Source organism: Aegilops tauschii, chromosome 1 (assembly GCF_002575655.3).
Source record: "Aegilops tauschii subsp. strangulata cultivar AL8/78 chromosome 1, Aet v6.0, whole genome shotgun sequence".
In the NCBI taxonomy this organism is placed as follows: Eukaryota; Viridiplantae; Streptophyta; class Magnoliopsida; order Poales; family Poaceae; genus Aegilops; species Aegilops tauschii.
The window spans coordinates 34,069,981-34,092,325 of record NC_053035.3 but is presented as its reverse complement, the minus strand read 5'-3'; the positions used below and the strand labels follow the sequence as shown (position 1 = coordinate 34,092,325).

The window sequence follows — 22,345 nt, the reverse complement described above, 5'->3', positions numbered from 1 at the left end:
CAGTCCAGGACACCTAGTCCTCACCGTATTCTCCTTGAGCTAAGGTCACACAGACCTCGCCCAATCACTCGTGGTAAGTCTTCAGGTGACTTCCGAACCTTCACAAACTCGGTCACTCGGCGATCCACAATTTCCTCTTGGATGCTCTAGAGCATGACGCCTAACCGTCTGGAAGAAGCACAGTCTTCAAAGGTAACAAGCGTCGGATCCATGCAAGATCAATCTCTTCAGTGATGCTCAATCACTTTGGGTTTGTAGGTGTTTGGGTTTGGGGTTTTCCTCACTTGATGATTTTCGCTCAAAGTCCTCGGAGGATGGGATGCTCTCAAATGACAAGTGTCAGTTTCTCTCAGAGCAGCCAACCAGCTAGTGGTTGTAGGGGGCGACTATTTATAGCCTAGGGAGCAGCCCGCATGATAAGACATAAATGCCCTTCAATGATATGACCGTTAGGTGGGTAGATATTTTGGGACAGCTGGCGCATAGCACATCAACGGTCGGAAATTTGAGGTTCAAATTCCTCATGGCTATCATGTTCCTCACTGTGTAGGCAATCCGCACTGGCGAATTCCTAACTCCTCAGTCAGAACAAATTCCTCAGAGACCAGAAGAACTTCGTCTCTGTCACTGAAGAATATGACTGAACTGTATGAGATTTCCAATGGCTTCACTCGAAGGGATTGGTAGGTGTAGGATTTTGAGTTGAGCATCACATGGAAAATTTTCCTTAGCATTTCCTCGACCCCCTTTAACAGTACGGTGTTTCCTATGACTCAAGAAAGAGAAAATGAAACTACGAAAACAAAAGTCTTCACGCTTCATATTCCTCAAATGAATACCAAGTCTTCAAGGTCACACCAATTTCTTCACTTTCAAAGTCTTCAGAAAGTCTTCAGAAATCCAAAGTCTTCAGTCGAAGAACTTCATTTTTAGGGGTCAACTTTCACTGTAATTATCAAACTCCTCATAGACTCTTAGATCTGTGTACACTCACAAACGCATTAGTCCCTTAACCTATAAGTCTTCAATACACCAAAATCACTAAGGGGCACTAGATGCACTTACAATCTCCCCCTTTTTGGTGATTGATGACAATATAGGTTAAGTTTTCAACGGGGATAAACATATGAAGTGTAAATACTGATATTGAGGAATTTGATTGCAAGATATAGAAGAACTCCCCCTGAAGATGTGCATAGTGAGGAATTTGCTTTTGAAGCAATGCACACTTGAAGAGTTGAATCATGGAGATCTCCCCCTATATCTTGTAATTCATACACGCATTTGACATAATATATGAAGAATTTGAAATGCATGATGAAATATGGTGACTAATGTAATTCAGTATGCGTGCAATAACATTAACGAGGAATAAGCATGCAAAAGAAACAACAAAAGTATCAGGCCACCATAGAGTTTTAAGTTTACAACTCGATCCAACAAAGTCATCAGAAGAACGAGAGTTGTAACTTAGACAAAAAAACGCCCATATAAGATAGACCCGCTTGAAGACTAACACAAATTTCTCCCCCTTTGTCATCAAATGACCAAAAGGGTCAAAAATGAGGACTAACGCCCCTGAAGAATATCAAGGTGATGAAGGAGCGTCAGGATTGTTGGGGTCGGTTGTTGGAGTAGGGCCTGCCGCAGTGTCGTCCAAATCTTCATTTTCATCAGTGTCACGTGATGAAGAATAGGAGCTGGCCACCAAGGAAGGAACCTTGACCTTCTTGTACTTCTTCGGAGGAGGTGCAGCCCAGTCAAGATCGTCCTTGAGACCCATTGTCTTCAGATCTTCTTCACTATAGACTTGAGACAGAACAACCCAGGTGCGGTTGAGGATTTCATGAAGGTAGTAGTGGTTTTTCTTCACTGCATTGTGGATAGCAGTCATGTTGTGAAGAATTGAACCAAACTAACGCTTGACGCATTTATGATTGCGGTCAACCTTCTGGTGCTGTGATTGCTGCTCTGCTCCCCGAAAGGATTAATGCCATCCGCGCTTAAACCAAACCATACGTTCCTTTGGTCACCTGCAAACTCAGCCCAGTACTTTCTCTTGATTTTTCTCCACTGCGACCCGTCAGCGGGTGCTCTCAACTTCCCGTCTTTCTTACGGCCCTCTCTGTGCCATCGCATCAACTTGGCATGCTCTTCATTTCTGAACAAACGTTTCAACTGTGGTATTATAGGAGCATACCACATCACCTTCGCAGGAACCCTCTTCCTGGGGGGCTCGCCGTCAACATCACCAGGGTCATCTCGTCTGATCTTATACCACAATGCACCGCATACCGGGCATGCGTTCAAATCCTCGTACGCACCACGGTAGAGGATGCAGTCATTAGGGCATGCATGTATCTTCTGCACCTCCAATCCTAGATGGCATACGACCTTCTTTGCTGAGTACATACTGTCGGGCAATTCGTTATCCTTTGGAAGCTTCTTCTTTAATATTTTCAGTAGCTTCTCAACTCCTTTGTCAGGCACAACATTCTCTGCCTTCCACTACAGCAATTCCAGTACGGTACCGAGCTTTGTGTTGCCATCTTCGCAATTGGGGTACAACCCTTTTTGTGATCCTCTAACATGCGATCGAACTTTAGCTTCTCCTTTTGACTTTTGCACTGTGTCCTTGCATCAACAATGACCCGGCGGAGATCATCATCATCGGGCACATCGTCTGGTTCTTGATCTTGATCTTCAGCAGCTTCCCCCGTTGCAGCATCACCGTATTCAGGGGGCACATAGTTGTCATCATCCTCTTCTTCTTCGCTGTCTTCCATCATAACCCCTATTTCTCCGTGCCTCGTCCAAACATTATAGTGTGGCATGAAACCCTTATAAAGCAGGCGGGTGTGAAGGATTTTCCGGTCAGAGTAAGACTTCGTATTCCCACAACTAGGGCATGGACAACTGTTGGTGGGAACGACACCTATGGGGTCACTGGGATCCCTTCTACGGTCGGCGGGCGCGGGGTTGTGCAAAGAGCAGGTCTGACAGGAAGCACACGGGTCGTTTACCCAGGTTCGGGCCGCGAGGATGCGTAATACCCTAGTCCTGCTTTGGTGTGTATTTCAGAGTGTTCTTGAGCTCTCGAACTAGCTACGGTGACTGCGTAGTTCCAAAGAGCCGAGTCCTTCTCCTGGTCGCCTTGGGCCTCCTTTTATAGGAAAAAGGGGTTGCCACAGTGGCACACAGGAGGTGGAAAGGTCTACAGTTGATAATCCTATCCTATGGAACCATAGGACAAACACATTTAATGCACTGCCGACATGTCCCCCTTCCTTTATCGGGGACGGCAAGGAAGCACGTCCCAGCTGTCGCCGCTTTGCCTGGCCTTGACACGCGTCCGAGCTTGACGAGGCGTCGCGGTGCCACGTTGGCTGGATGCTGGGTTGGCGCGGTGGTGGAGCCTTCTTGAAGGGTCGCATGCCACCACGCAGGTGCTTGCTGAGTCGTTGTAGAGGCCGCCCGTCGCCACGCGGGTGCCTGCCCAGCTGGCTGAGCTAGCAGCTGCTTGGGGACAGTGGTGGAGTCTTAGCTGGTGCGGGCCTGGCTGTGGCCCCGCTGATGCCCTCGGCAAGGGTCTTGCCGGGGGCCCGGCAAGGGTCTTGCCGTGGCGTTGCAGTCGTCCCCAGCAAGGCGCTTGCCGGGGGTCTTGTGGATTTCCTCGGCTAGGATCCCGCCGAGGGTCATCGTCTTCTGATCCTCATCTGATCTTGTGTGTTTATGATCTTGACAAAGATCTGCATGCCACCACGGTGGTGCCTCCCGAGCCCTGGTTCAAATGTAGTTGTTTACGGCGTTTGGAACCCTTGGGCCCAAGGGTGGCTCGCTCTGCTGGCGTTGGGCAAGTTGCCCCAGCAAAGCTCTTGCCGGGGCCGCGGAGGCCGCCCTGGCAAGGGTCTTGCCGGGGGAGGCCACCTCGCCCTCTTGCTCTTTGTGTTTCTGATCTTGGCGTTGTCTTGGTTGTCTTGTGCTTCGGCTTCTCTCCGGCTTCCCTCCTCTGCCCTGCTAGGTGTGGCCGCGGTGCGTGGCTCTGATTGCCCGTGCACAAGTAAAGGGGTCAAAAGGAGAGCCCCTACTTTTGTACACCGACAACAACACATAAAACCATTCTTCTTGTTTGCCTCAGCCACTTCGAGAAAATTATGCACGCCCTTAACGTACCCGGAGGTGTGTCTGTCACCATACATCCATTGCCGGTTCATCTGCATGCATTATATATAATTAGACAAGTATCTATCTAAAGTAAGAATTCTTTTCTTTCAAAAAGAAGATAAGAACAAGAGGCTCACCACGGTGGTGCCGGCAACGAGATCGGCGCGGGCGATCGATGGCAGTGAAGACGGGGACAGGACGTGACGGACAACTAAACCTATGCAAATCTCGGGGAAAATGGAGCTTGGAGGTCGAGCTTCTAGAGGAGAAAGCTTAACTAGTGTGGCTCGGGCATTTCATCGAACACCTCATGTGCATGGGAGGTGAGCTAGAGCACCCAAATGCCCTCCCCTCGCCGGCCAGAAAAAACAGAACACTGTGGAGTGCTCTGCTGCGGCGATGAGGTATATATAGGAAACTCATTTGTCCCGGTTCGTGGTTGGAACCGGGACTAAAGCCCACCCTTCTGTCCCGGTTCGAGCCACGAACCGGGACAAATGTATGTGGGCCAGGAGCGAGGCCTATTGGTCCCAGTTCGTGCCAGGAACCGGGACAAATGGGTCGAGACCAACCGGGACCAATGCCCACGAGGCCCCGGCCGGCCCCCTGGGCTCACGAACCGGAACATATGCCCCCATGGGTCCCGGTTCGTGACTGAACCGGGAATAATGAGCTGGCCAGGCCCCAACCAAAGCCCTGTTTCTACTAGTGACGGTTTCCACCCCTCCCTCTCCACTGCATCGGCGCCTATTTACCACGGTTTGACCCCTTTCAGAACGCGCTTGCCGCACGACAACGCCGTCGCGAGACGCGTGAATAATGAGCAGTGAGCTAAAACTTACCGCAAACGTGGTAAATATATGCCGCACACGATCGTTTTATTTGCATGCGGCGCAAAAACATTAAAGAGGGAATGCAACACAAGGACTTCCCAAGAGGTCACCCATCCTAGTACTACTCTCATCCAAGCACGCTTAACTTCAGAGTTCTGATGGGATCTGGTGATTTAGTGCTGGTATGATCACATCCTACATGTTACCCCGTTTTCGTCCCTTATGCTTGCCCCTCCCACCTACACTACAAAGAAAATTGTACATTGCTTTGGCCGCTCCCTCTCAACTACGGAGACGACTTTACCACGGTTTACACCCCTCCCTCTCAACCGCACCAGCGCATATTTACCATGGTTTCGACCACTTTTAGAACGTGATTGCCACGCCACAACGCCGCCGCTACACGCGTGAATAACGAGCAATGAGCTAAAACTTACCGCAAATGTGAAAAATAATAAAACATGGTAAATATATGCCGGGCACGTGCGTCTTATTTTGCACGCGACGCAAAAAAAAATTAAAAAGTGAATGCAACACAAGGACTTCCCAGGTGGTCACCCATCCTAGTACTACTCTCGCCCAAGCACGCTTAATTTTGGAGTTCTGATGGGATCCAGTGCTTTAGTGCTGGTATGATCGCATCCGACATGTTGCCCCCGTCTTCGTCCCTTATGCTTGCCCCTCCCAGCTCCACTACAAAGACGATTGTACATTGCTTTGGCCGCTCCCGCTCAACTACGAAGACGAGTTTACCACGGTTTCCACCCCTCCCTCTCAACCGCAACAACGCCTAGTTACCACTGTTTCGACCCCTTTCAGAACGCGCTTGCCGCGCAACAACGCCGCCGCCAGACGCGTGAATAAGGAGCACCCAGCTAAAACTTACCACAAACACGGAAAATAATAAAACGTGGTAAATATACGCCGCACACGTACGCTTTGTTTTGCACGCGGCGCAAAAAAAATTAAAAAGGGAATGCAACACGAGGACATCCCAAGAGGTCACCCATCCTAGTACTACTCTCGCCCAAGCACACTTAACTTCGGAGTTCTGATGGGATCCGGTGCTTTAGTGCTGGTATGATCGCATCCGACATGTCACCCCCGTCTTCGTCCCTTGTGCTTGCCCCTCCCAGCTCCACTACAAAGACGATTGTGCATTGCTTTGGCCGCTCCCGCTCAACTACGGAGACGAGTTTACCAAGGTTTCCAACCCTCCCTCTCTACCGCACCAGCACCTATTTACCACTGTTTCGACCCCTTTCAGAACGCGGTTGCCGCGCAACAACGCCGCCGCTAGACGCGTGAATAATCAGCACCCAGCTAAAACTTACCACAAACGTGGTAAATATATGCCGCACACGTGCGCATTGTTTTGCACGCGGCGCAAAAAAAAATTAAAAATGGAATGCAACACGAGAACTTACCAGGAGGTCATCCATCCTAGTACTACTCTCGCCCAAGCACGCTTAACTTCGGAGTTCTGATGGGATCCGGTGCTTTAGTGCTGGTATGATTGCATCCGACATGTTACTCCGTCTTCGTCCCTTATGCTTGCCCTCCCAGCTCCACTAAAAAGACGAATGTACATTGCTTTGGCTGCTCCCGCTCAACTACAGAGATGAGTTTACCACAGTTTCCACCCCTCCCTCTCAACCGCACCAACGCGTATTTACCACTATTTCGACCCCTTTTAGAACGTGGTTGCCGCGCCACAGCGCCGCCGCTAGACGCGTGAATAATGAGCACCCCGCTAAAACTTATCGCAAACGTGGAAAATATAAAACGTGTTAAATATACGCCGCACACGTGCGCTTTATTTGGCACGCGGCGCAAAGAAAATTAAAAAGGGAATGCACCTCGAGGACTTCCCAGGAGGTCACCCAACCTAGTACTACTCTCACCCAAGCATGCTTAACTTCACAGTTCTGATGGGATCCGGTGCTTTAGTGCTGGTATGATCGCATCCTACATGTTACCCCCGTCTTCGTCCCATAAGCTTGCCCCTCCCAGCTCCACTACAAAGACGATTGTACATTGCTTTGGCCGCTCCCGCTAAACTACTGAGACGAGTTTACCATGGTTTCCACCCCTCCCTCTCAACCGCACCAGCGCCTATTTACCACTATTTCGACCCCTTTTAGAACGCGCTTGCCGCACCATAACGCCGCTGCTAGACGCGTGAATAATGAGCACCCAGCTAAAACTTACCGCACACATGGAAAATAATAAAACGTGGTAAATATACGGCACACACGTGCGCTTTGTTTTGCACGCGGCGCAAACGAAATTAAAAAGGGAATTCAACACGAGGACTTCCCAGGAGGTCACCCATCCTAGTACTACTCTCGCCCAAGCATGCTTAACTTCAGAGTTCTGATGGGATCCGGTGCTTTAGTGCTGGTATGATCGCATCCAACATGTTACCCCAGTCTTCGTCCCTTATGCTTGCCCTCCCAGCTCCACTACAAAGACGATTCTACATTGCTTTGGCCGCTCCTGCTCAACTACGGAGACGAGTTTACCATGCTTTCCACCCCTCCCTCTCAACCGCACCAGCGCCTATTTACCACTGTTTCGACACCGTTCAGAACGCGCTTGCCGCGCCACAACGCCGCCGCTACACGCGTGTATAACGAGCAATGAGCTAAAACTTACCGCAAACGTGAAAAAAATAAAACGTAGTAAATATATACCGCGCACGTGCGTTTGTAAGGGAATGCAACCCGAGGACTTCCCAGCAGGTCACCCATCCTAGTACTACTCTCGCCCAAGCAAGCTTAACTTCGGAGTTCTGATGGGATCTGGTGCTTTAGTGCTGGTATGATCGCATCCGACATGTTACCCCCGGCTTCGTCCCTCATGCTTGCCCCTCCCAGCTCCACCACAAAGACGACTGTATATTGCTTTGGCCGCTCCCGCTCAACTACGGAGACCAGTTTACCACTGTTTCCACCCCTCCCTCTCAACCACACCAGCGCCTATTTATCACTGTTTTGACCCCTTTCAGAACGCGCTTGCCGCGCCACAACGCCGCCGCTAGACACGTGAATATTGAGCACCCAGCTAAAACTTACCACAAACGTGGTAAATATACGCCGCACACGTGCGCTTTGTTTTGCACGTGGCGCAAAAAAAAATTAAAAAGGGGATGCAACACGAGGACTTCCTAGTACCACTCTCGCCCAAGAACGCTTAACTTCGGAGTTCTGACGGGATCCGGTGCTTTAGTGCTGGTATGGTCGCATCAGACATGTTACCCCCGTCTTCGTCCCTTATGCTTGCCCCTCCCAGCTCCACTACAAAGACGATTGTACATTGCTTTGGCCGCTCCCGCTCAACTACGGAGACGAGTTTACCACGGTTTCCATCCCTCCCTCTCAACCGCAGCAGCCCCTATTTACTACAGTTTCGACCCCTTTCAGAGCGCGCTTGCCGTGCCACAATGTCGCTGCTAGAGGCGGGAATAATGAGCACCCAGCTAAAACTTACCGCAAATGTGGAAAATAATAAAACGTGGTAAATATACGCCGCACACGTGCCTGCACGAGGCGCAAAAAAATTAAAAAGGGAATGCAACACGAGGACTTCCCAGGAGGTCATCCATCCTAGTACTACTCTCGACCAAGCACGCTTAACTTCGGAGTTCTGATGGGATCCGGTGCTTTAGTGCTGGTATGATCGCATCCGACATGTTACCCCCGTCTTCGTCCCTTATGCTTGCCTCTCCCAACTCCACTACAAAGACGATTGTACATTGGTTTGGCCGCTCCCGCTCAACTACGGAGACGAGTTTACCACGGTTTCCACCCCTCCCTCTCAACCGCACTAGCGCCTATTTACCACTGTTTCGACCCCTTTCAGAACACTCTTGCCGCGCCACAACGCTGCCACTAGACGCGTGAATATTGAGCACCCAGCTAAAACTAACCGCAAACTTGGTAAATATATGCCGCACACATGCACTTTGTTTTGCACGCGGCACAAAAAAATTAAAAAGTGATTGCAACACGAGGACTTCCTAGTACCACTCTCGCCCAAGTACGCTTAACTTTGGAGTTCTGACGGGATCCGGTGCTTTAGCGCTGGTATGGTCGCATCAGACATGTTACCCCCGTCTTCGTCCCTTATGCTTGCCCCTCCCTGCTCCACTACAAAGACGATTGTACATTGCTTTGGCCACTCCCGCTCAACTACGGAGACGAGTTTACCACGGTTTCCACCCATCCCTCTCAACCGCACCAGCCCTTATTTACTACTGTTTCAACCCTTTCAGAGCGCGCTTGCCGCGCCACAACGTCGCCGCTAGAGGCGGGAATAATGAGCACCCAGCTAAAACTTACCGCAAATGTGGAAAATAATAAAACGTGGGAAATATACGCCGCACACGTGCGTTTTGTTTTGCACGAGGCGCAAAAAATTAAAAAGGGAACGCAACACGAGGACTTCCCAGGAGGTCATCCATCCTAGTACTACTCTCGACCAAGCACGCTTAACTTCGGAGTTCTGATGAGATCCGGTGCTTTAGTGCTGGTATGATCGCATCCGACATGTTACCGCCGTCTTCGTCCCTTATGCTTGCCTCTCCTAACTCCACTACAAAGACGATTGTACATTGGTTTGGCCGCTCCCGCTCAACTACGGAGACGAGTTTACCACGGTTTCCACCCCTCCCTCTCAACCGCACTAGCGCCTATTTACCACTGTTTCGACCCCTTTCAGAACACTCTTGCCGTGCCACAACGCCGCCACTAGACGCGTGAATAATGAGCACCCAGCTAAAACTTACCACAAACGTGGTAAATATACGCCGCACACGTGCGCTTTGTTTTGCACGCGGCGCAAAAAAATTGAAAAGTGAATGCAACACGAGGACTTCCTAGTACTACTCTCGCCCAAGCACGCTTAACTTCGGAGTTCTGACGGGATCCGGTGCTTTACTGCTGGTATGGTCGCATCAGACATGTTACCCCCGTCTTCGTCCCTTATGCTTGCCCCTCCCAGCTCCACTACAAAGACGATTGTACATTGCTTTGGCCGCTCCTGCTCAACTACGGAGACGAGTTTACCACGGTTTCCACCCCTCCCTTTCAACCGCACCAGCGCCTATTTACCACTGTTTTGACCCCTTTAAGAACGCGCATGCCGCGCCACAACATCGCCGCTAGAGGCGGGAAAAATGAGCACCCAGCTAAAACTTACCGCAAATGTGGAGAATAATAAAACATGGTAAATATACGCCGCACACGTGCGCTTTGTTTTGCACGAGGCCAAAAAAAATTAAAAAGGGAATGCAACACGAGGACTTCCCAGGAGGTCATCCATTCTAGTACTACTCTCGACCAAGCATGCTTAACTTTGGAGTTCTGATGGGATCCGGTGCTTTAGTGCTGGTATGATCGCATCCAACATGTTACCCCCGTCTTCGTCCCTTATGCTTGCCCCTCCCAACTCCACTAAAAAGATGATTGTACATTGCTTTGGCCGCGCCCGCTCAACTACGGAGACGAGTTTACCACGGTTTCCACCCGTCCCTCTCAACCGCACCAGCGCCTATTTACCACTGTTTCGACCCCTTTTAGAACACTCTTGCCGCGCCACAACGCCGCCGCTAGACGCGTGAATAATGAGCACCCAACTAAAACTTACCGCAAACGTGGAAAATAATGAAACGTGGTAAATATACGCCGCACATGTGCGGTTTGTTTTGCATGCGGTGCAAAAAAAATTGAAAGGGGAATGCAACACGAGGACTTCCCAGGAGGTCATCCATCCTAGTACTACTCTCGCCCAAGCACGCTTAACTTCGGAATTCTAATGGGATCCGGTCCTTTAGTGCTGGTATGATCGCATCTGACATGTTACCCCCGTCTTCGTCCCTTATGCTTGCCCCTCCGAGGTCCACTACAAAGACGATTGTACATTGTTTTGGTCGCACCCGCTCAACTACGGAGACGAGTTTACCACGGTTTCCACCCCTCCCTCTTAACCGCACCAGCGCCTATTTACCACTGTTTCGACCCCTTTCAGAACGCGCTTGCCGCGCCACAACGCCGCCGTTAGACGCGTGAATAATGACCACCCAACTAAAACTTACCGCAAATGTGGAAAATAGTAAAACATAGTAAATATACGCCGCACACGTGCGCTTTGTTTTGCACGCGGCGCAAAAAAATTAAAAAGGGAATACAACACGAGGACTTCCCAGGAGGTCACCCATCCTAGTACTACTCTCGCCCAAGCACGCTTAGCTTCGGAGTTCTAATTGCATCCGGTGCTTTAGTGCTGGTATGATTGCATCGAACATGTTACCCCTGCCTTCGTCCCTTATGCTGGCTGATACGTCTCCGTCGTATCTACTTTTCCAAACACTTTTGCCCTTGTTTTGGACTCTAACTTGCATGATTTGAATGGAACTAACCCGGACTGACGCTGTTTTCAGCAGAATTGCCATGGTGTTATTTATGTGCAGAAACAAAAGTTCTCGGAATGACCTGAAACTCCACGGAACTTATTTTTGGAAAATATTAAAAATACTGGAAGAAGAATCCACGTCAGGGGGGCCTCCACCTGTCCACAAGGGTGGGGGGCGCGCTTGCCCCCCTGGGCGCGCCCCCCTGCCTCATGGGCCCCCTGTTGCTCCACCGACCTCAACTCCAACTCCATATATTCGTGTTTAGGGAGAAAAAAATAAGAGAGAAGGATTCATCGTGTTTTACGATACGGAGCCACCACCAAGCCCTAAAACCTCTCGGGAGGGCTGATCTGGAGTCCGTTCGGGGCTCTGGAGATTGGAATCCGTCGCCGTCGTCATCATCAACCATCCTCCATCACCAATTTCATGATGCTCACCGCCGTGCGTGAGTACTTCCATCGTAGGCTTGCTGGACGGTGATGGGTTGGATGAGATTTATCATGTAATCGAGTTAGTTTTGTTAGGGTTTGATCCCTAGTATCCACTATGTTCTGAGATTGATGTTGCTATGACTTTGCTATGCTTAATGCTTGTCACTAGGGCCCGAGTGCCATGATTTCAGATCTGAACCTATTATGTTTTCATGAATATATGTGAGTTCTTGATCCTATCTTGCAAGTCTATAGTCACCTACTATGTGTTATGATCCGGCAACCCCGAAGTGACAATAATCGGGACCACTCCCGGTGATGACCATAGTTTGAGGAGTTCATGTATTCACTATGTGTTAATGCTTTGGTCCGGTACTCTATTAAAAGGAGGCCTTAATATCCCTTAGTTTCCGCTAGGACCCCGCTGCCACGGGAGGGTAGGACAAAATGTCAAGCAAGTTCTTTTCCATAAGCACGTATGACTACAAAAAAATACACTTCCGTGATGATACGTGTTTGCCACAGTAGGTCGCGTTTTTTGTCATGCATGTACATCCATGACGATTTTATGACCGAATCAAGATAGTCATACCTGTGCTGTCGTAGAAGTGTTCCATGACATTACCAAAATTATCATCACGGAAGTGTGCACTTCCATGACGATAAATCGCGCGTCACAGAAGTGCTTTCGTCAAGGGTGACCGGCACGTGGCATCCACCGTAACGGAACGCCGTTAAGCTATCGGGTCGGGTTTTGGATCCGATAACCCGTTAACAGCCCCGACCAATGGGGATTTTCCATGTGTAAAATCATCATTGGCTGGAGGAAACACGTGTCGGCTCATCGTTGGGACAGATGTCATCCACTCATTGGATAGAAGGCGCCTATGATACATCGACACGTGGCACGGCCCAACAGAGGCCCATTCATGTGAAAAGGCCGGCCCGTTTGACTTGGTCAAAAGGTGGCGGGCCGGCCCATGGAAAGCCTGTTAACGGCCTGTTCGCATATAGCCCATTTACAACCCGCTAACCCAAGGCCCGTTACGCCCTATCCGAATTAGGCCCAGTAGCCTCATTTGGGCCATCCAATATGATTCCAGCCCGTTTTCACTTCTGGCCCATGTATGGCCCATGACGTCTTTCGGCCCATATGAGGCCCTATGTAACTCTTGGCCTATTAACGGCCCGTGGTGAAACTGGCCCGTAATGAACGGTGTATCACTTTACACCCATTAACGGCCCGTGGTGAAACTGGCCTGTAATGAACAGTGTATCACTTTATACCCATTAACGGCCCGTTATTCCGTTGGGCCGTTTCCAGCCCATGTTATCTTTCGGCCTTCTCAGAGCCCATTTATTCTTGGGCTCATTTCCAGCATTCGTTTACTTACGGCCCGTTACTGTCATTTTCTGCTTGTGGGCCAAATTCAGCCCGTGGTTACAGTCGGCCCGTTTGTGGTCCGTTAATACGTTGGGCCGTTTTCACATCATCATCAAATACGGCCTATTAATGATGGCCCGTTATGGTTGGCCCATGAACGGACGATTCCAACTCTAGCCCGTTTACGGCCATAATGCGGCCTGTTATTGGCCCATGTTTGGCCAATCGATCATACGACCCGTATAAGGCCCATTGATGATACGACCCGTAGAAGGCCCATTGTTTCTACGGCCCGTAGAAGGCCCATTGTTTCTACGGCCCGTAGAAGGCCTACTGTTTCTACGGCCCGTAGAAGGCCCACTGTTTCTATGGCCCATAGGAGGCCCAGTGTCACTACAGTAAATATTAGCCCATGGTTATTGTGGCGTAGTTTTAAAAAATAGGTTATTGCAGCCACTAGCAAACCGTGGAAAAAGAACTGCACTGACTACAAGCAAAGAAATAAACAAGACAACAAGGAAATAAATAAGCAAGCAACTTATGCTAGGCTATCACGGCTATTACACATATTACATCCACTGGGCATCAAAGTTCGCCACCAGTGCAAATATAGGGAACAAAGCAGCATATAAACGCCGCAGCAAAACAAGTCCAGAACTGAAACCACTTCAGAAGAGTTCAAGAAACAATATCCCGGGTACCCAAAATGCTGGCAAGATGCTTCGCAAGCTTATTAACTTTCTCTTGTTTGACGCTTAAATCCTCCAGCGTTTGCTGTTGCACAAGAAAGTACGCATCTGAATTCTGCAGGGACTTCCTCAGTCCTTCGGCTTCTTGCCGCAGCACAGCTGACTGATGCCTTTTAGCTTGTAGCTGAGACTGAAGAAGCCGAAGTGATTCAGGCATCGAGTTCGAAGAGCTTGTGCCAGCGGTACTGGCCAGTAACTCGAACACTTCATCAACACAGGACTGTGGGGTTTTCTCACTGTCTACAAGATCGTTTTTATCACCTTTCTTGGAGACCAATAGGGTTGTCTCACTATCTTGAACCTTATCTGCATTACTTTCTCTACCATTGCATAGTGGGGTGCTCTTCTCCAATATTCTGTTTGCATACTACAAGAGAAACAAGCAGACACATCACAGGTTTAGCTTGTAGTATACGAAACTCATTTTGGTAAACCGGTTCAGTAGTAAGGTGGACAGGATAACAACATGAAACAAACATATATCTATGTACTATGGTCACTGTATTGTCCATATCATTCTAGTTTATGTTCCCTAATCAAGATAGAGACACAGTTCAACTCATATATTTTTAAGACACATCAGCATAGACAGAATATAAGTGTGAGAAACTACACAACATTGGCAGCACTTGTAATATGCATCACACGAGAACATAACTGTTTATACAACTTAAACTGAAATCAACATAGAGCAAGAAGTTAGGACAGCAATCCAGTTAAAGAAATAGGTTTAAAACATACCTGTTGCGCCATTGGAGTTTCAATTGGATCCTTCAAATTCGAAAGTAGTTGGTATGAGTAAATACAGTGATGCAACAGCAAAGGAGTATGGACCATAGCTATGGAATCTGACCTGAGAACAGTTGCTCTTCTGCTTTAATCGTGGAGTTTGGGTTAGCTGTGGTGGTCTTCGTGCTTTGGGCACTGCAGTAGCTTTACAACTGCTTGTGTGGGGGTACTCTGTGGTGGACATGGTGCTTTGTCAACTATAAGTGGGTTACTATCCGCTAGGGTTGCGGTTAGATGGGTTGTAGCTGGTTCTCTACCAAACGGTGTAAGTGTGCAATCTGGAAGAGTCTCGATTATGTGTGGTGGGGCTAGTTTGTGGGCCAATACAACCATGGTTCTATCCGCATCGACGGGTAGCATTGTCTTTTGTGAAGAACGGGTTTTTGCTCCCTTAGATACTGCCATCACCCCCTCCAATTCAAATGGCTGATAAACAAGAAAAGAAATTGAACGTACATACATTGTATGATAGACAGATGTGGTAATTCACATATATGTTGTCTAACCAAACAGGACAGGATGACACAATTTCACATATATGATGCCTAACTAAACAGGATAGCATGACACAGTTTCAGATATATGATGGATAACTTAACAGGATATAATGGCATAATTCAACATATGATGAGTACCTAAACAGGATGACATGACAAAACTGTATGATGTCTTTCTAAAATAGGTTGGGATGAAATAATTCACATACATGTTGTCTAAGTATACAGGATGGCATGATATAATTGACACAATTGATTCATATACTAAGCAGCTGGCACTCGCATGTATGATCTCTAAACTAAGCAGATAGAATTCAATATTGTGCATATGATGTCTAAACTAAGCAATGCAAGACACCATATGCATCATATGAGAAATATAAACATTGCAACTTAGAGCATACACCTCAGGTGGGATATAGGACGGGTCATTTGTCTCTGAATCCTCCTCTGAGGAGCTCCCTGTAACCATCGAGATATATGCTTCAACAGGTACCATTGCCTGCTCTAAAGACCTTGTTTTCACTCCAGGTTTTTCCATAACCGACTCAAATGGCTGATACAGAAGAGTAGTTCAATATACACAGATTGTCAACAAATGGAATACGTAATGAAAAAAAAGATGGCATGAGATAATTCACATATATGATGCCTGGCTCCATGGCGGTGCATAATTCACATATATGATAACTGGCTAAAAAACATGGCATTGCATAATTCACATATCTGATATAGAAAGCAAACGGGAGGCATTCACACAAAGCATGTCTAATCTAAGCAGATGGAATGGCAATGCAAGACACCATATGCATGATATGACCAATATAACCCAGCCAAGTTAGAGCATGCACCTCAGGGGGGGGGGATACGACTGGTCATCTCTCTCTGAATCCTCCTCTGAGGAGCTATCTGTAACCAGCAAGAAATCTGCATCGACAGGTAGCACTGGCTGCTCAGAAGACCTTGTTTTCACTCCAGATTTTCCCATGACCGACTCAAATGGCTGATGCACAGGAAGAGTAGATGAATGTATAAACATTGTTGACGAATGGAATACATTATGGAAAAAATATGGCACAATACAATTCACATATACGATGACTGGCTAAACAGGATGGCATTGCATGATTCACGTATATGATGCCTGGCTAAAGAAGATGGCATTGCATAATTCCCATATACTCCCTCCGTTCCTAAATATTTATCTTTTTAGAGATTTCAAATGGACTACCACATACGGATGTATATCGACATATTTTAGAGTGTAGATTCACTCATTTTTGTTCCGTATGTAGTCACTTGTTGAAATCTCTAAAAAGACAAATATTTAGGAATGGTGGGAGTATGATATAGAAACCAAACAGGTGGCATTCACACAAAGCAAATCTAAACTAAGCTGATGACATATAAGATGTATAATGTAAGCAATGCAAGGCGCCATATGCATGATATGACCAACATCAGCATGCCAGGTTAGAGCAAACACCTCAGGTGGTAAACAGGCGTGCTCGGCTCCTTCTGAATCTCCATCTGAACAGTTATCTTCCTCTGGAATACAATCTGGAAATGCAGGAGGGGGGGGGGGCACTTCGCCCACCATGGAGCGGCGTCTGCATGACATTATATTCGCACGCAACGGTCTTCTCTTTTTCTCTACATGTTCAGTACGATTGTGTACAATATCTGACATGCGTAATAAAAAAATAGTTAGATTTTGTAAGGCCTAAGGGGTGCATACAAAAATCAAGGCTGATGGTAGCAAACGAGTGGATGGATCCAAAACTAATGATAGCAGGTAGAGTATAGCTTCAGTTTGAAAAGATAGACAATGGATCATCTATTGTTTGTTGCCCACCCAACATGAACCACATAGAAGACCCAAGATGAACCAGATAGTAGACAGATACTATTCGTTGCTGGCTCGATATGAGACCCATGGGCAATTCAAAACTCAAGATTGAACGATAAAGTAGTAGGTAATAATAACCGATGTATAACGTAAGCAAACACGAAAGACTGCGACCTCTCTTCCGGAACTGTGTGGTCCTCAGGTTCATCTGCTCAGTCGATGATGGTAATGCAGTTGGCGTGGCTGCCAGCAACGGGGAAGATGATTTGAGGCGGCGAAAGGAAGTCTGCAGGGGGATCTCTGCTGCAGTGAACGCTTCTATCGATGGTGCACCTCAGGTGGGGTGGATGACGGCACGGTAGGAGCAGGACATAACACACAGAGTTTTCTTTGACGCCTATCTAAAAATGAAGTAAATCTGTAAGGGCTCCTTAGAATTGGAGGATTCTATAAACGCAGGGATAGGAAAAACACATGAATAGGATAGGAATGCACGTGCAAAACAGAGCATTTGGAAACATAGGATTTCAGTCAACCTGGGTGTTTGGCTCACATGAATTGGAAGAACAGAGGAATGGAGAAACAAAGTGATGCGACGAGTGTACAACCTCTTTGGCATAGCCTTGTGGACCTCAGCATCATTGGGTTGGACGTGGAGGATGGTCATGATGCTGGTGTGACTGTCGGAGGCGGGGAGAAGATCCGAGGCCTCTGGAAACGGCGCCGAGGGTACTGCTCCGCTGTGATGGACGGTTCCGTCGTTGGAGCAGCTCCGCTAAGGTGTACGGCGACGAGGCTGAAGCCTGACAAGACTGACAACGTTAACCTGAAGTGGGACCCTAATATCATCTGCAATAGATGATGTAAAATGCATCACCAAAAAGTGCTAGATGTAAAACGCATCAGCCGCGCCACGGCCGCTCCAACAGATGCTGTAAGTACTGTTCACTCTGAACTTAACTGAAGAAAATGAACTTCACAGTTGAAACTGAATTTTACTGTCGAAACTGATTGAACTAGTAACAGAGCATTGCAATAGATGTTTAGGGCGTTCGAGCACTAGTAGCAGAGAAGCAGTGATCTAAATCAGCAGACACTCGAGCAGGGAACGCACTAGCAGAGAGCAAGTCATGCAGTAGCACCGCGAGCGAATCTAAAGCAGCAACTCCTGTAGCTGCCGGAGGTCGTGCGGCAGCAGCAGCAGTGCAAGAGCAGAGCAGCAGCACGAACGAAAGCAGAAGCAGTGCAACAGCGCGACCGACAGCAAGAACAGAGCCGCAGCGCGAGCGAGCCGAAGCAGCTGCAGCTAGTGCCGTTGTGGAATTCGCCGCCGAGGAAGCAATGACATGGGGGAGAGACGCCATGGATGATGTGGCCGGCAGCCCCGTGAGATCGAATAAAAGATAAAATGCAGCGGTGAGTGCAGAACCTCCTTGGTGGTGCCGAGTTGGCCTCGGCTTCATCGGAGGAATTGGTGAGGGTGCTGCGGTTCCGGTGGGGCAGGTCAAGACGACGCTTTGGGGATTGAGGTGGCGCGATAGACGAGGCGAACATTGTGGCAGCTCCTTGGAGGTGGAGGATGGGGCGGTTGATCCGGCGGGACGACGAGATCGACAATGGATCCTCATCCGGTGCGGTGGATGAGGGACGGCGAGCTGTTGCGGTGGACGACGTAGTCGGGGAAGAGTCTCCGACTGGGCGGCGGTCGGGAGGCCGACGGAGGAGCGTGGGGTTTCGCGGGTTTTGGCGGCCTCGGTGTACGAATGGGGGAGCGAAGGGGGAGGGGGGAGCCAAGCTTAGGGACACGCTTGTCCGAAATGTAGGGTAAGTTACCAGCGTACCCCCACCGGTTTTGACACCGCGACGTGGAGCTTCATTTCCGGCTGAGGGGTCGAAGGGGGATTTCGCGTGTCTGGGCTGCGGGAGCAATTTTGGATGAGGAGGGAGTTCTCGCGCGCGTCCAAATTTCGGGATAACAAGGCGCGGCACGGGTTAAAGAATTGGGAGTTTCAAAGCAGGTGAGACAAAAGATACTCGAGCTTGAAAATTTCGGGATAACAAGGTGCGGATTCCTTGTTCGGCAGAACAAACTTAACGTGTAAAAAAACAATTCATACAAGACACAAGAGAGTCATGTCCCCTTTTACTATATTGCTATAGATGCCATTGAAAAAACTACAAGAAAAATGTAAAAAAAATCGGGAGAACAAGATTACCCTGCACAATACCAAATCGATTCGCACTTCCCTGAACAACAAAAAAAAATCAATTCCCGCCAAAGAAAGAGTAATGTCCCTTTTTATATGATTACAGATGCCATGATCTCGAATTTCAATTTTTGAATCCACGTTATGTTGAATTCGAATATATCATTAGGTTACCTTGTGGTCTATAATTGATGTAGTCGTACATTTTGATCGTCCATCATATATGAACATTTTACTCCACCATGTGAACATATATATTGTCGTCTACCATATGGACTAAATTTGAATCAATTTTGCTTATTTGAATACGATTGATGTCAAGTTATATAATAATTTAAATATTATCTTGATAACAAAAAACATACATATAGCAGTAATCATATTTCACTATGAACTACATGTACCATACGCTCTCCAATTCAAATATTTGTATCCATTTTATGTTGAATTCAAATCATAGTACATTATTGGTCTAGGTAGCGAGATGTTTGGGATAATCTAAACCCTGTTTTCATACGTATAATTTTTGGCTGAATTGGGAGAAGTTTTGGTATAAGCCTCTTGCAAAACCGGAGATTCTCTCAACTAGCCTCGTGGTTCCGAGAGGGAACGTGTCACTTTTGTGTGCGAAACGACATACGCTGCCTCTCCCCTGATTTTATTTACAGAGGCAACATAGAACTATATGAGTGCCCTGTTAAATTTTGGAATTATTTCGGGTTCATTTGGCCTTTTTATACATTAATTGAGTTTCTGGACTTTTAATGTGCATAATCTAAATATGAATTGCATGCACATGCTCCGGTGCACCAAAGTGGGTTGAAAAATCACATGTATGTCCTTGGTTGAATTTCTAGGTCCCATGGAAGAAATGAGAATGGAATTCAAACATCTGGGCGTCATGACTCGGCCGAGAACATCGAGAAACTTTGATTTTAAATTCATGTAAATCCAAAACTCGCCTGGAAATCATGAAACTTGGCATGGTGTCATGTCAGGGCACTAACATGTTGTGGTAAAAAATTGGGCCGATTTGGAAGCTCGTGGTTCTAAGAGGGAACGTGCCACCTTTGAGTGTGAAACGATATACGCTGCCCCCCCTTGAGTTTCTTAACAAAGGCAACATAGAACTTAATTAGTGCCCTGTTAAATTTTGGAATTATTCCGGGTTCGTTTGTCATTTTTTATACATTAATTGAGTTCCTGGTCATTTAATGTGCATACGTCAAATTTGAACTACAAGCACATGCTCTCGTGCACCAAAGTTGGTTGAAAAATCACATTTGTGTCCTCGGGTTAATTTCTAGGTCCCATGCAAGAAATGAGAATAAAATTAAAACATCTGGGCATCGTGGCTTGGCCGAGAACATTGAGAAACTTGGTTTTAAAATTCTTGTAAATCCAAAACACGTCTGAAAATCATGAAACTTGGCATGGATGTCATGTCATGGTACTACCATGTTGTGGTAAAAAAATTGGCCGAATAGGAACAAATTTTGGTATAAGCTTCTTGCAAACCGAAGCTTCTCTCAAGAAGGCTCGTGGTTCTGAGAGGGAACGCGCCACCTTTGAGTGCGAAACGATATACGTTGTCCCCCTTGAGTTTATTTACAAAGGCAACATAGAACTACATGAGTGCCCTGTTAAATTTTGGAATTATTCCGGCTCTGTTTGGCCTTATTTACACATTAATTGAGTTTTTGGTCATTTAATGTCCATAATAGAAATTTGAACTACAAGCACATGCTCCCGTGCACCAAAGTTGGTTGAAAAATCACATTTGTGTCCTCGGGTGAATTTCTACTCCCTCCTTCCATCTATATAGGTCCTAATGCGTTTTTCGAGGCTAACTTTGACCAAACGTTAGAGCAATAATATATGACATGCAACTTAGACAAAGCATACCTTCAAATTTGTATGTCAAAGGAGCTTCCAATAATATAATTTTCATAGTATACACCTCATGTGCTATTAATCTTGTCAATAGTCAAAGGCTGTCTTGAAAAACACATTAGGCCCTATATAGATGGAAGGAGGGAGTAGGTCCCATGCAAAACATGAGAATAAAATTCAAACATCTGGGCATCATGGCTCGGTCGAGAACATTGAGAAACTTGGTTTTAAAATCATGAAACTTGGCATGGTGTCATGTCATGGTAGTACCATGGCGTGGTAAAAAAAATTGGCCGAATAGGAACACATTTTGGTATAAGCTTCTTGCAAATCGGAGCTTCTCTCAAGAAGGCTCGTGGTTCTGGGAGGGAACGTGTCACCTTTGTGTGCATAATTCAAATTTTAAATACAAGCACATGTTCCAGTGCACCAAAGTTGGTTGAAAAATCACATGTGTGTCCTCGGGTAAATTTCTAGGTTCCATGCAAGAAATGGGAATGAAATTCAAAATTCTGGGCGTCGTGGCTGGGTTGGAAACATTGAGAAAGTTAGTTTTTTAATTCCTGTAAATCCAAAACACGCATGAAAATAATGAAACTTGGCTTGGTGCCATGACATGGCACCAACATGCTGTGGTAAATTTGCAGTCCGATTTCCGAAGGCCCACACATTAACAATCAACAAAGTCATTTTGGAACAAGTGCTGTCACGTTACAATCGGAAACACAAGTATTATTGAAACCGTGGGCGTTCTACTTACTAGTACCATTTACGTGCCGCCAAGCGTCCCCATTTTTTATTAGCTAGGAGGCGCCGTGCAGGGTAGCTATTTGAGTACGAGAGGTGTGCGATCAGACCCCTGCGCGTGCTTATCGGGAGGAGAGCCCTTTGACCTCCATCTGCCGTCCACCTCTCTCCCAAGGTCTCCATTACTGGCGCCCGAGCCTCTATTTAATGGCATGGCTATGTCTCACTCGACTGAGATTTAAGAGAGAAAAAAGAAAATCTGAAAGCATGGATCTTGATGTAAGATCCGACGGACCTATATAGAATCTACTGCTACTTATAGCAAGACTGATGAATATATAAGGACGATTTTTTTGATCAAAGAAGGGCTTGCCCCTTCCGATTTTC

The 22,345-nt window shown here is 47.3% G+C and overlaps 12 non-coding genes and 3 pseudogenes across 12 annotated transcripts; all 15 read right to left on the bottom strand.

Annotated features, from left to right (window-relative positions):
- Nucleotides 1-5,074: 5,074 nt before the first annotated feature.
- LOC120972944 (5S ribosomal RNA) lies at nt 5,075-5,193 on the bottom strand. The gene has a single exon (XR_005767077.1). It is a non-coding gene; the product is annotated as a 5S ribosomal RNA (ribosomal RNA).
- Nucleotides 5,194-5,522: 329 nt separating this feature from the next.
- Nucleotides 5,523-5,641, bottom strand: LOC120973126 (5S ribosomal RNA). Its single transcript, XR_005767240.1, has one exon. It is a non-coding gene; the product is annotated as a 5S ribosomal RNA (ribosomal RNA).
- Nucleotides 5,642-5,970: 329 nt separating this feature from the next.
- Nucleotides 5,971-6,089, bottom strand: LOC120973117 (5S ribosomal RNA). Its single transcript, XR_005767233.1, has one exon. It is a non-coding gene; the product is annotated as a 5S ribosomal RNA (ribosomal RNA).
- A 313-nt stretch (nt 6,090-6,402) lies between these two features.
- On the bottom strand, nt 6,403-6,521 carry LOC120973123 (5S ribosomal RNA). The gene has a single exon (XR_005767237.1). It is a non-coding gene; the product is annotated as a 5S ribosomal RNA (ribosomal RNA).
- Nucleotides 6,522-6,847: 326 nt separating this feature from the next.
- On the bottom strand, nt 6,848-6,966 carry LOC120973024 (5S ribosomal RNA). Its single transcript, XR_005767151.1, has one exon. It is a non-coding gene; the product is annotated as a 5S ribosomal RNA (ribosomal RNA).
- Nucleotides 6,967-7,295: 329 nt separating this feature from the next.
- On the bottom strand, nt 7,296-7,414 carry LOC120972922 (5S ribosomal RNA). Its single transcript, XR_005767057.1, has one exon. It is a non-coding gene; the product is annotated as a 5S ribosomal RNA (ribosomal RNA).
- Nucleotides 7,415-7,713: 299 nt separating this feature from the next.
- Nucleotides 7,714-7,832, bottom strand: LOC120972933 (5S ribosomal RNA). The gene has a single exon (XR_005767066.1). It is a non-coding gene; the product is annotated as a 5S ribosomal RNA (ribosomal RNA).
- Nucleotides 7,833-8,145: 313 nt separating this feature from the next.
- LOC120973101 (5S ribosomal RNA) lies at nt 8,146-8,247 on the bottom strand (annotated as a pseudogene).
- Nucleotides 8,248-8,567: 320 nt separating this feature from the next.
- On the bottom strand, nt 8,568-8,686 carry LOC120973018 (5S ribosomal RNA). Its single transcript, XR_005767145.1, has one exon. It is a non-coding gene; the product is annotated as a 5S ribosomal RNA (ribosomal RNA).
- Nucleotides 8,687-8,997: 311 nt separating this feature from the next.
- On the bottom strand, nt 8,998-9,099 carry LOC120973118 (5S ribosomal RNA; annotated as a pseudogene).
- A 326-nt stretch (nt 9,100-9,425) lies between these two features.
- Nucleotides 9,426-9,544, bottom strand: LOC120972912 (5S ribosomal RNA). The gene has a single exon (XR_005767049.1). It is a non-coding gene; the product is annotated as a 5S ribosomal RNA (ribosomal RNA).
- Nucleotides 9,545-9,855: 311 nt separating this feature from the next.
- Nucleotides 9,856-9,957, bottom strand: LOC120973090 (5S ribosomal RNA; annotated as a pseudogene).
- Nucleotides 9,958-10,285: 328 nt separating this feature from the next.
- Nucleotides 10,286-10,404, bottom strand: LOC120972955 (5S ribosomal RNA). The gene has a single exon (XR_005767088.1). It is a non-coding gene; the product is annotated as a 5S ribosomal RNA (ribosomal RNA).
- A 329-nt stretch (nt 10,405-10,733) lies between these two features.
- LOC120972966 (5S ribosomal RNA) lies at nt 10,734-10,852 on the bottom strand. Its single transcript, XR_005767098.1, has one exon. It is a non-coding gene; the product is annotated as a 5S ribosomal RNA (ribosomal RNA).
- Nucleotides 10,853-11,180: 328 nt separating this feature from the next.
- Nucleotides 11,181-11,299, bottom strand: LOC120973012 (5S ribosomal RNA). Its single transcript, XR_005767140.1, has one exon. It is a non-coding gene; the product is annotated as a 5S ribosomal RNA (ribosomal RNA).
- Nucleotides 11,300-22,345: the final 11,046 nt, after the last annotated feature.